This window comes from Saccopteryx bilineata, chromosome 1 (genome assembly GCF_036850765.1).
Source record: "Saccopteryx bilineata isolate mSacBil1 chromosome 1, mSacBil1_pri_phased_curated, whole genome shotgun sequence".
Lineage (NCBI taxonomy): Eukaryota > Metazoa > Chordata > Mammalia > Chiroptera > Emballonuridae > Saccopteryx > Saccopteryx bilineata.
Window position 1 is genome coordinate 80,263,931 of NC_089490.1, and position 11,170 is coordinate 80,275,100.

Sequence of the window (11,170 nt, forward strand, 5' to 3'; positions counted from 1 at the left end):
AGCGAATAGTCTGGAGAAATAAATTAATGTCCTCAATTACGTAGGGGCTTGTGATGGAAGAAGCTGTGGTCAACAGACCTGCCCCTGGGGGAGGATGAGGATGGGAACGTTACAGAATGACCCATCACTGCAAAGGCAGCTTGTGCATAGGAAAGGGGCGAAGGGACTGGGGACATGGGAAGGGACCCTGGAGTGACCCTGCCCACAGAACTGAGGCTGCTGAGTGCAGACACAGAGAGGACAGCAGGTCCCTGGTGACCCCCTGCAGGGCACAGGGGCTATAAAGGTTGGCTTGGAAGCCACCAGGGTTGGAGTGGCTGCGGATGTGGTGCAGGCAATGCCACATCTCACACCAGGGCTTGGACAGGGAGGGAGTCAGGACCAGAGGAAACTGACCACCAACTTCCTACAGTGAGCGGGCTCTGCTCCACTCCGCTCACCGTCTGCCACCTTGCCATTCCCTTCATCATCACCCCAGGTTTGAGGAGCCACAATTAGCAGAGGGTTCGAAGTCTGTCAACTGGTGCTCCCCCCTTCTCACCCCTCCAGGGCCACTGGAAACAGCGATTGGATTTCTTAATGACGGAAGAATTAAGTAATAACCCCAAGCAGGGCCACGGCAGCCGTGTGAAGCCATGTGCAAAATTGATATTTCAACAAGCCTGATAACATATTAGGGCAATGGCTGTGCCGAGTCAAGGAGTCACACGATAGATGTTCTGTCACATGCCTGCGGGTGCCCATCCATAGGCCCACTGGCCTCTGGGGAATGCTGTCTGCCTGTTTCCTAAGTGTCCTGGGAACCAGATGGTCCCTGAACTGTGCAGCGAGGGCCAGATAGCTGAGGGCCCTCACCCATCCTCCTGAGGATGACAGGGGGAACACAGGGTGTCCTGTGGTGTGGATTGTGAGAGCTCTCCCGGATGGTGTCCCCGGAACTTTAACCCCAGCACTGCTGCCGAAGGCACCAGACCACAAGGTCACAGGCAGCCCGTCTTTTGCTTTGATTTGCAGCCTCGAGCCGCAGTGCAGGGGCCCCGAGACAAGATTCTCTGCGACAATTTTATGAAGATCAATGTTATTAGGGACTGAATTCTTGTCTGAAATAATTTGTATAAAATATAGTCACATTAGATGAGAATCTGTGCTGAATTATCAGCTAATGGGGTGTTGAAGGGTGAGAAACCTCTGGCACCCCCCCCCCCCCCGCCCACAAAATAATTGGACATGATGTATTTTACATTGTCTGTGAGGCTCCTGAGCCCGGGGGTAGGGGGTGGGGTTGGGCTCTGGCTGGTGCCTCTGAGAAATGGGGTGCCCTGCCCTGCAGCTCACCTGTCAGTGCTCAGGACTCATCCCTTGAAGGCCAAGTGCCCACCCACCTCTGCTGCTGTGGGCCCTCAGCTTGGCTCTCAGATGAGCAAAGGGTGTGTCTGAAGCCTGAGCCCCCTGGGGCCCCTCTGGGTCCCATTGACACACCTGGTGTGCAAAGGAAGAGAGAAAAGGGAGGGGAGAGCCAGGTGGGGAGGGAGAACTTGCTGTTGCTCCCCTGTGTTTGGGTCTGGGGTCCTGCCTTCCCCTGAGAAGGGTCCCTCCACCCTCTGCACAGGCACCTGCTCCCCGTGTGGTCCCCTCAGGAGAGATGAGCACGCAGATCAGAAAGGGCCCAGGAGCAGACGCCTATGACAGGTCTGCCTGCCCCTCCCTCAGGGTCACCCCTGCCTCAGGCCAGGGAAGGAATGCCATGGCAGCCCTCATCTCTGGGGCCTCTCCGAACTTTAAAGCCTGTCCCTGGAGTTTCTTCCTCACAAAGTACTTTAGGGGACGAGGTGGCTGACCAGGTACTAACCAGGCAGCTGGAGAGGATGGGGCCCTGGCTTTGGGGGCAGGCTCCTCTGCTGGGTTTACCCTGTCTGACCGCCAGCCTCGTAACCATCCGCCTGGACCAGCCCACAGCCCACAGCCTCCCTGCACGACCTGGATTGAGAGGAGGAGAGCTGTCCTGTGCATTTGGGGTGGCTGCTGGGAGGCCAGCGAGCCTGGTGTGCTGCTGAGACTCGGCTCCTGCATGTGGAACGCTTTCTGCAGAAAGTCAACAGTCACTGTGTGTTTGTGGGAGCTTCCCAGGCCACCATCCCAAAGTACTGCCCACAGGGGCCAAAATAACAGACGTTTATTCTCCCAAAGTTCTGGAGCCGGAAGCCCAGAATTCGGATGTGGGCTCCAGGATCTGTCTGCCCCTTCCAGCTCCTGGTGGCACCTGGCGTCCCTTGGCTTGTGGCCGCATTGCTCCAGCCTCTGCCTCCATGTCCACACGGCCTCCTCTGGGTCTGCGTCTTCTCCGCTCTTCCGTCCCAATGCCAGCCCAGCTCAGCGCTCAGTCCCTCCATCCTCTGAGCCAGCTGGGCTGGGCTGGGGGTGTCCGAGTGAGCCCGAGACCCAACACATGCAGGCTCTAGGAAGTGTCTGCCTTCCGTGAGGACCCTTCCACACCTCCCCCAAATAGTCCACCTCCCTTCATGGGAGGTCCTGGAATAAGGGCCCCCAGGAGAGTCCAGCTTGGTGGCAGTGTCCCCACAGTCAGACCTCAGACTCTGGGGGCCGAGTCCGCAGCCCAAGTGGTGCCCAGCCCAAGACTGCCGCCGGCTGTCCTCCCCAGTGACCGCCGCCCCCCGCCCCCTGCCCCCCCCCCACACCCACTGTCTCCCTGACGGATGAGGCCATAGCTCACTCTGCATGCCCGCTGCTCCCCTGGCTTTGGCAACTAATTCTGCCACATAATGGAATGTGAATACTGTCTAATTCCTAAATTAAAACTCAGATGGATGGCCTGATTCTGCTCGGATGGCATGGGTGGGTGGAGGGGGGGTCGGCCCCGGGGAGCTGAGAGAAAGCCATGGCCGATGGGCAGCCTGGGGCTGACCTCACAGTCTTGTGACTCAGCTTCCCGAGATCCCTGGAGTCATGAGGTCCCCTCAGCTGCCCAGTCCTGAGGGTCCTGGTACACCACCGTCCCCATCACGACCTTGACCCTGCCTGGGAAGGGCAAGAGGGGGACCTGGGCAGCTGACCCTGAACATAACATCATCTGGAGAAGGTGAGTGTCCCAGCATGGGGACGGGTAGTCCTTGTTTCCTGCAGTTGGCGCACTGTCTCCCAAGGTCAGGAGTTGGATCTGAACATCAGGGAAGGCCAGGGTGTAGACGGGGATGGAGGTCAGGGTCTACCTGGTTCCTGCCCCACAACCACCCTGTCAGGTGGAAGTAGAGAGCATGGGGGGGCAGGAACCCCTACAGCAACTGATTACCTTACACATCTGTCTCCACCCCACCTAGCCCCTGCTCTGCCCGACACTGGACGGACGACCCCCACAGCTGTGCAGGACTCCATGCTGGGCCCAGCACGCAGGCCTTGGTTGTCAGGATGCTAATCCTTAGGTGGGCAGTGTGCTGTCTAGGCCCTTGTCTTACCTTCCAGGTGGCTCCAGGTGGTCTTTCTTCTCCGAGTTTTCCTATTGCCCTCCCTGACGGACCCCCTTGGGGTTCTCCCTCACAGCTGGCTCCTCCCTCTGGTCTCCTCTTGTATCCTCACACAAGTGGGTGAAGCTCCACACCAGAGCCTCCTCTTCGAGCGCACTCTTCGGGTCTTTTTCCCAAGCCTCCCCAAACCCCCAGCATGTCCAGCCTGACCTTGCAGACATAGAGTGTAGCTCTGGGCCCCACACACAAGAGCAGACACTGCGGGGCCTGATTCTTCTCCTCCAGCCCCGCTCAGCACTGTGTGCACACCTGGTCCTGCCCAGCGGCTCCCGGGAACAAACAGCCAGCACAGGACTACGAAGGGAGTGGACACGGGGATGAGGAGACCTCACATCTCAGGATTAAAAGTGTGTATTTGTTAATGTGTGACTCTACCATCACCAGGAACACTCCTTAACTATGACTAGAAGCTGTTTCTGAAGACCTACTGTGTGCTGGCACTAGTCTGTCTGAGAAGGATAAGGGGCAGGCCTCACTGGCCAGCTTGTGACCTCAGGATATCTCCCTGTCCCTAAGTTTTGTCCTCCCCTACTCCAGTGGGGCAGCCAGAGTCCCCCCTCCCAGGGCCACATAGGACAGTGTTTGGACTGGGTGGCTGGCCGCTGGGATGCAGTGAGGGGTACCACAGGGGTCGTAGTTGTTCTAAAACAGGGGTAGTCAACTTTTTTATACCTACCGCCCACTTTTGTATCTCTGTTAGTAGTAAAATTTTCTAACCGCCCCCCAGTTCCACAGTAATGGTGATTTATAAAGTAGGGAAGTAACTTTACTTTATAAAATTTATAAAGCAGAGTTAAAGCAAGTTAAAGCATATAATAATAATTACTTACCAAGTACTTTATGTCAGATTTTCGCTAAGTTTGGCAGAATAAATCTTTATAAAACAACTCACTATAGTTAAATCTATCTTTTTATTTATACTTTGGTTGCTTCGCTACCGCCCACGACGAAAGCTGGAACGCCCACTAGTGGGCGGAAGGGACCAGGTTGACTACCACTGCTCTAGAACGTCCCTTAGTGCTGAGCTGGGCCCCCAGTGTGTGAGGGAGCCAGGGTGCTGGCTGGGACTGGGGAGGGAAACCAGTCTGACATGCCCAGGGCTGCTGTGTGAGTGGGAGATCGCAGGGCTCAGGGCACTCTGTCCTCCCGCAAGGCGATACCGCTAGCTTGGGCTCTGCTATCCCAATTTATCATCTCTGAGCTCAAGTTTGCGGCAGGAAATAAAGCTGTAAATCCTGCCATGGCTACATGTCAGAGGCGGGCTGGACGCCCGGAATGCTAACCACCGTCCCGCTGGCGTCCCCACACCGATGGCATTGGCCTGAGTGTGGTTAAATCTCGGGGAGGTGAAGCTGTGACCCTTGGTCACTTTGGCAGCATCTGAAGATGACCCTGTGGTGGGAGCATGTCCCTGTGTGCCCTTCTCAGGGAGGGCACTGTCCTGGGTCACCAGGGGGCAGGCTGGAGTCCAGGCACCGGGGGTAGAGGGGTGAGGGGATGAGAGAGGGAGGCTCAGAGAGCAAACATTCATCCTACACAGACCCCACCGCCTGCTCAGATCTGCCTCTGATTCTGCTCTGCAGCTCCACCTGCCAGACTGCTTGGTAAACACTTGCAAAGGGTGCATCCGGGCAGCTACTGGCCAGGCAGTTACTGGCGGGAGACAGCAGGAGTGACCCTTGTTTCTTCAAAGATGTCTGTGGTTTCCAGCCCACCTTTGACCTGAGCCTTTGCAAAGTCTCCCCAGGCTCTGGGGCAGGACCAGGACAGGAGCTCAACGGTGATGAACAGGAGCGGGGTCTTCCCAGGCCACCCAGTCCTACTTGCCAGCCCTCATGGCACCGGCATGGACCAGGGTCCCCCTAACCCCTGTCCAGACCTGGGCAGAGCTGAGCCCACAGAGCTTCTGAGGTTCCTGGGGACCAACTGTGTGGCTGGGACGGGCTGTGATTACTGTTCCTGGTGACCTTCCTGAGTGCCACATAGCTCTCTGAGGTTAAACAGGATCTGTTCTGGCCTCCTGCTTAAGAACGGTCCCCCCCCCCCCCCCGGGCCATGCGCAGAAGAGAAACACAGCCCTTTATTGCTTTTCTGAGTGCCCAGCCTCCAAAGCCATGGCGGTGGATGGGCAGCAGGCAGCAGGTGTGGCTTCACATGCCAAGCACGTCCCCCTCCCGCACCCAGATCGCTGTTGGTATAAACAAAAAATGTGGGGATTTATGAAATCCATCATTTCTCAATTTGCACCTGCACATTGCCTGTAATTAGCAGCGTGCGGCGTGACATCTCCATTTGCCGTTGTTCGCATCCTAGTCACGTGCTCCGGAGCCCCGCCCGGGAGAGCCGACTGGGCGAGGACAGGCCGGTCCAGCGCGTGCTGCCACAGGGCACCACTGTGAGATCGGCTGGGACTCTCTCTTCTTTTTTCAAAACAAAAGGTCGAGCACATGAGAACCCGGCTGAGCCGAGGACAGCCCTCAGGCAAGAAGGCCACTGTGCAGAACAGTGGTAGCTTTCTCCAAGAAATGCTGCCCATCAGGGAACCCTGCAGGGTTTGGTTTTGAAACTTCCGTGGGGACCTGGGGTTTTGGGTTTCCAGCAAAGGGGCCATTGCCCCAGGTCCAGCCCCACATGTCTCCCTGGAACAATCTCAGGGGACTCAGGGGACTCAGGGGAAAACTCTCTCTGGGTTCACCTGGCTCTATACTTGGATGTGGAGTACCTGCCCCTCTGCCCCTGTCCCCGGGGTGGAGCAGAGGGCCCAGGAAGGATCTTTTCCCATGGCAGTCGCACCCCACGCCAGCCTGGGCAGTTTTTTGGTCCCTGCACTCAGACACTTTGCTGGGACTCTCACCTGCCTAGGCACGCAGGACATGACGTTGAGCTGCCTGGCAGCTCCGTGAGCTCATTGGCACAGGGGCGAGGAGCAATCCCTGCTGGCTGATCCTCGGGGTTCCAAACAAGAGGTCCATCCAGCACTGCCCGGGAGGTGAGATGTTGAGCCGGCTCCCAGCAGTTGGGTTTGGCCTTGGCACTGAGCCTGGGATGGCTCTGTCTTGAACTGTAAGCTCTTGGGGGACCTGTCTCTCACTGGGCCCTGAGAATCCCAGGCTAGGATGGATGGGTGATGCCCATCTGCAACACTCTGACTTATTTTTTCTTCTTTTTAAATAAATGCCTCTGTGGTTTGAACATACACATGAGGTGGATCAGATTTTGACCATGGACAGGCTGTTGTCTTACCACCTCCGGATGAATGTCTTTTCAGGTTCTCGCCTCAAACTGGAGTCTGGGCTTTAAGGTCTGTGTCTGTGTGTGTAAAGAGAGCCAATGACACTGAGAATTATCCCAAGTGCTGGCCCAGTTCACGCACTGTTCAGCAGAGCAGAGCTCTGGACGCCCGACGCTTACCGCGCTCCCCACGCAGGGGCTCTGCCTCCCCGCTGGGCACACTGCAGCCTTGTGACTGGCATTGTGAGGCCATGTCTCTGTGGTTCTAGCTCTGGCCAGTTCTGTCATCGGCCGTGGTCCCCACTGGGTGGCAAGTGTGTCTGCATGTCAGGACGCCATCCCTGGCTGACTCTGTATCACCTTTCCCACCCCGTCATGAAACCTTCCCGCCCGGGTCCCCAGTGTGACTCTGAGCCTATCATTCCCCAGCCACTCAGGACTTTGGGGAGAGGCGGCTACAGGAAACAGCTCAGCCTCAGACGACGAGACAGCAGAGAGCTCTGCCTTGCGTCCTGCCAGCCATCTCTGTTGCTATGGTAGCAGGAGCTGGTCATTTTCTTCTGCTACAAGACGGGCTTTCAACTTCTCCATCAAGTGTCCATTTCACCATGGGCTCCTGTCCATGGAGTCAGCTGGGACAGTGGACATCTGTGCACCATGAGGGTGGGTGACCCAGCCGGCAGCCCCAGCCAACCTCATGCCCTCTGGTACCTTCTTCTCCCTGGAACTCAGCTGCCAGGAAGGGAGAGGTGGGGTCTGGAATGCTGGCCCAGCCTCCACTGCCCCAGCCTGGGTCCAGGCCTGAAGCACCACACCCCTTCCCCAGCACTGGGGTCCACTGATCCCCACACAGAAGGCTGGCTTCCCCACTGCTCTCCCTGCCCGGAATGTCATCTGGCTTTCAGAACTTGCCCAGACTCTCCCCACACCACACATGTTGCCACCTGAGGGTCCCCTGGGCCACCCTTGTCCCTCACAGGCTCTCACCAAGCAGCTGGGAGCAGAGACCCCGTCAGGTTGTTCTTCCTCTGCACACCCATAAGGACAAAGGGCACAACCACTGCCTGCTCAAACGAGGGGCAGCTTCCCTCCCACGTCCAGCGTGGACACACCCCTCTGGGTGCAGTGCGTGCACCCCTGTGAACAAGCCAGCTCGTGCACAGCCCCGTTCCGGGAGACCCCACGCCTGGACCCTGAGCTGGGGACAGTCACCTGCAGACAGGTTAGAGCTCCCAAGCACCCTGCTCTGCTCAGGGAAGAAAGAAAGGCAGTGGGGGACTGGCGGGGAACCGCTCTGGGAGCCACAATTCTGGCTGCAGGTGGTTTGCAGAAGCTCTTACTCCCCATAAACACACATGTAGAAATTAGGATATCTCTAACATGGGGTCCATGACAGGCAGAATTCTAGGATGACCTCTGAGATTCCTGTGTTCCCTCATGTACATGCCCTGAGTAATCCTCTCCTGTGACTGTGTGTGTGGGGAGGGGGAGGGGGATGAATTGGATATGATGGGTTATCACTCCAGTGACTACTATCCAAGTAGCTTTGAGTTAATTCCATGGGAAACGACAGGGGTGGGACTGGCTTAATCAGGTGAACCCATTAAAAGAAGGTGAGGAGTCAGTGTCTGCAGGAAGCCAGTAGCTGTGCTGGGGCTGCCTCCGGAGGCAGAGAGGCTCAGGGCTGGGACCCAAGGGGTCTTTAGTTGCTGAGAGCAAAGCCTGGCTAACGGCAAGAACTCGGGGTTCTTCTGCTCATTGGTGTGTGGGAGTTCCTCATGTTTCTGAGTATGGCCCCCTCATCAGATACGCTCAGCACCTCCCCTCACCACCTGTGGGAGGCCCTTCCCTGCATGCTGCTCTGTTGAGGGCTGGCATGACAGCATCCAGGCGGAGAGTGGGCTTTGGGGGATATTGTCTCTGTTCTGGCTTTTTCTGTACCTGCCCTTTGTGTTGTTAAAAAAATTCTTTTCATTTCTAATGTACTGTGAGTTTTTGTCATATGTAGACTTTGAATTTTATTGAACAATATTGATAAAACATTGGTTACTCATTGGTTTTCTTTGTCATTCTGTTTGGTAGGGAATCATCTTGGTGGATTAAAAAAGAATATCCGGCCAAGCTTTTGTTCTTGGAATAAATGTAACTTGGAAAAAGGTATATTATCCTTTTCATATCCCCTTTGATATTTAGGCTTGTAGACTCCCACAGCACACCCTCTTGTGGCCCAGCCCGGCAGGGGGCATCTGGCCACCTGTGCCCAGGACCCCAGCTCTGTTCCCCCTGCTGGGAGGCCCGCTGGCACCCTATACGGCTGGGGTGGCCTTTGATTCCCACCAAGACCTACAGGGAGGAAGGGCTATGTGCAGATACTGGGAGCCAAGAGAAACAAAAGGGGGGATTTCTTGTGGCTGAGAAATAAATAATCGAGGGGTTAATTATACCGCCTTTCTGCGATATGGGTGAACATTAAGATTATTGTATTTTAAATAGAGCTTTGAATAAAGGCTTGGCTTGACTTGGAATAATAACCTGGGTATTTTTTCTTAGAAGAGAATTTTACTGTAGAACAGAAAGAAATTACTGCTGCAAAATGCACAGAGGTTCTAGGAGTTCACCCCCATACCCTCCAGCGAACAGGATATAAATGGCTCACCTGACTACAGTCTTCCTGGAATTAAGTGTATCTTGGCAAAAACGCTTTCCTGTGTAGCAGGCAACACACACACACACAGATACACGCACACGCACACACACACACACACACACTCCTCTTTGCTCAGTTGTCCTTTATCCTGGTCAAAGTGACAGTTTCTTTTTATTCATTATTTATTTATTTAGTTTTTAAAATTGCATTTATTGGGATGACACTGGTGAACAAAATTATATAGGTTCGGCCCTAGCTGGTTGGCTCAGTTGTAGAGCCCTGGCTCAGTGTGTGGAAGTCCCGGGCTCGATTCCTGGTCAGGGCACACAGGAGAAGCTCCCATCTGCTTCTCCGCTTCTCCACCATTCCCTCTCTTGCTTCTCTTTCTCTCTCTCTCTCTTCCTCTCCTGCAGCCATGGCTCGATTGGAGCGAGTTGGTCCTGGGCACTGAAGATGGCTCCATGGTCTCCGCCTCAGGCACTAAGAGCTCTGCTGCTGAGCAATGGAGCAGTGCCCGAGATGGGCAGAGCATTGCCCCCTAGTGGGCTTGCCAGGTGGATCCCAGTCGGGGCACATGCGGGAGTCTGTCTCTGCCTCCCTGACTCTCGCTTAATAAAAAAAATATTACACAAAAAAGAGGAGGTGGTGTGATATCGCCATTTTTTGCAAGGCTTCCGACAGCACAATGTTGGGACAGAGCATTCGGAGGTTCACAACCTCTGTGGTCCATAGGAGCCACTATGAGGAGGGCCCAGGGAAGAATTTGTCATTTTCAGTGGAAAATAAGTGGCGGTTACTAGCCATGATGACCCTGTTCTTTGGGTCAGGGTTTGCTGCACCTTTCTTCATAGTAAGACACCAACTGCTTAAAAAATAAGGATGTTTTCATTAATTCGTGAAACAGATAAGAAGAGGATCATTTTGAGAGGTACAGTCTCTTTGAAAAATGGATTAAACTGTTGAACTCAACTTATTAGATGTGTTTGTAAATAAACTTAATGGCATGAAAAAAAATATTACACAGTTTCCAGGTGCACAATTCTATAACGCATCATCGTGTTCACCACTCCACGGCAAGTCTCCGTCCTTCACCATTTGTCCCCCCATGTCGTCCTCCACCTTCCCCTACTCTGCCTCCCCTTGGCAATTGACACACTGTTGTCCACTTTTTCTTCCCCTCTTTTTTGCTCAATCTCTTCAGACCTTCACCCAGCCTGCTCTCTGTCTATGAGCCTGTGTCTATTTTACTTGTTGATTCATTTTGTTCATTAGATTCCACATGTGAGTGAAATTGTATGGTCCTTGTCTTTTTCTGCTTGGCTCATTTCACTCAGCATAATGCCCTCCAGGTCCATTTGTGCAGTTGCAAAGGGTAAGATTCCCTTCTTTGTCACGGCTGTGCAGTGTTCCACTGTGTAAATGTGCTGTGTATAAGTTCCCGCGGTGCATTTGTTCCCTGAGGGCGCTTACTCATTGTGTGCATGTGTTTGGCGACTGCGAGTGATGATCGACGTTTGACTTGCTCTCCGTGGTGTCACCTTTAGCCTACTCTCAGCTTTTCATGCACAGATGGAGTTTACATGGTAGTGCATTCAGACCCTATTCTTGCTTATTATTTCCGCGATTCCCTGCTCATCTTTTCTGGTGGAAAACAAAAACACAATATAAGTGTAATGTGGGAAAGTGTGGCGATGTCCTAGGAACTCGGACGAATGCTTGAGCTTTGCCAAGATTGGCTGGGAGGATCTCTGTC

General features: G+C 54.5%; 1 pseudogene; it reads left to right on the top strand.

The window, feature by feature from the left end:
• Positions 1-10,055: 10,055 nt before the first annotated feature.
• LOC136319917 (cytochrome c oxidase subunit 7C, mitochondrial pseudogene) lies at positions 10,056-10,431 on the top strand (annotated as a pseudogene).
• The last annotated feature ends 739 nt before the right edge of the window (positions 10,432-11,170 follow it).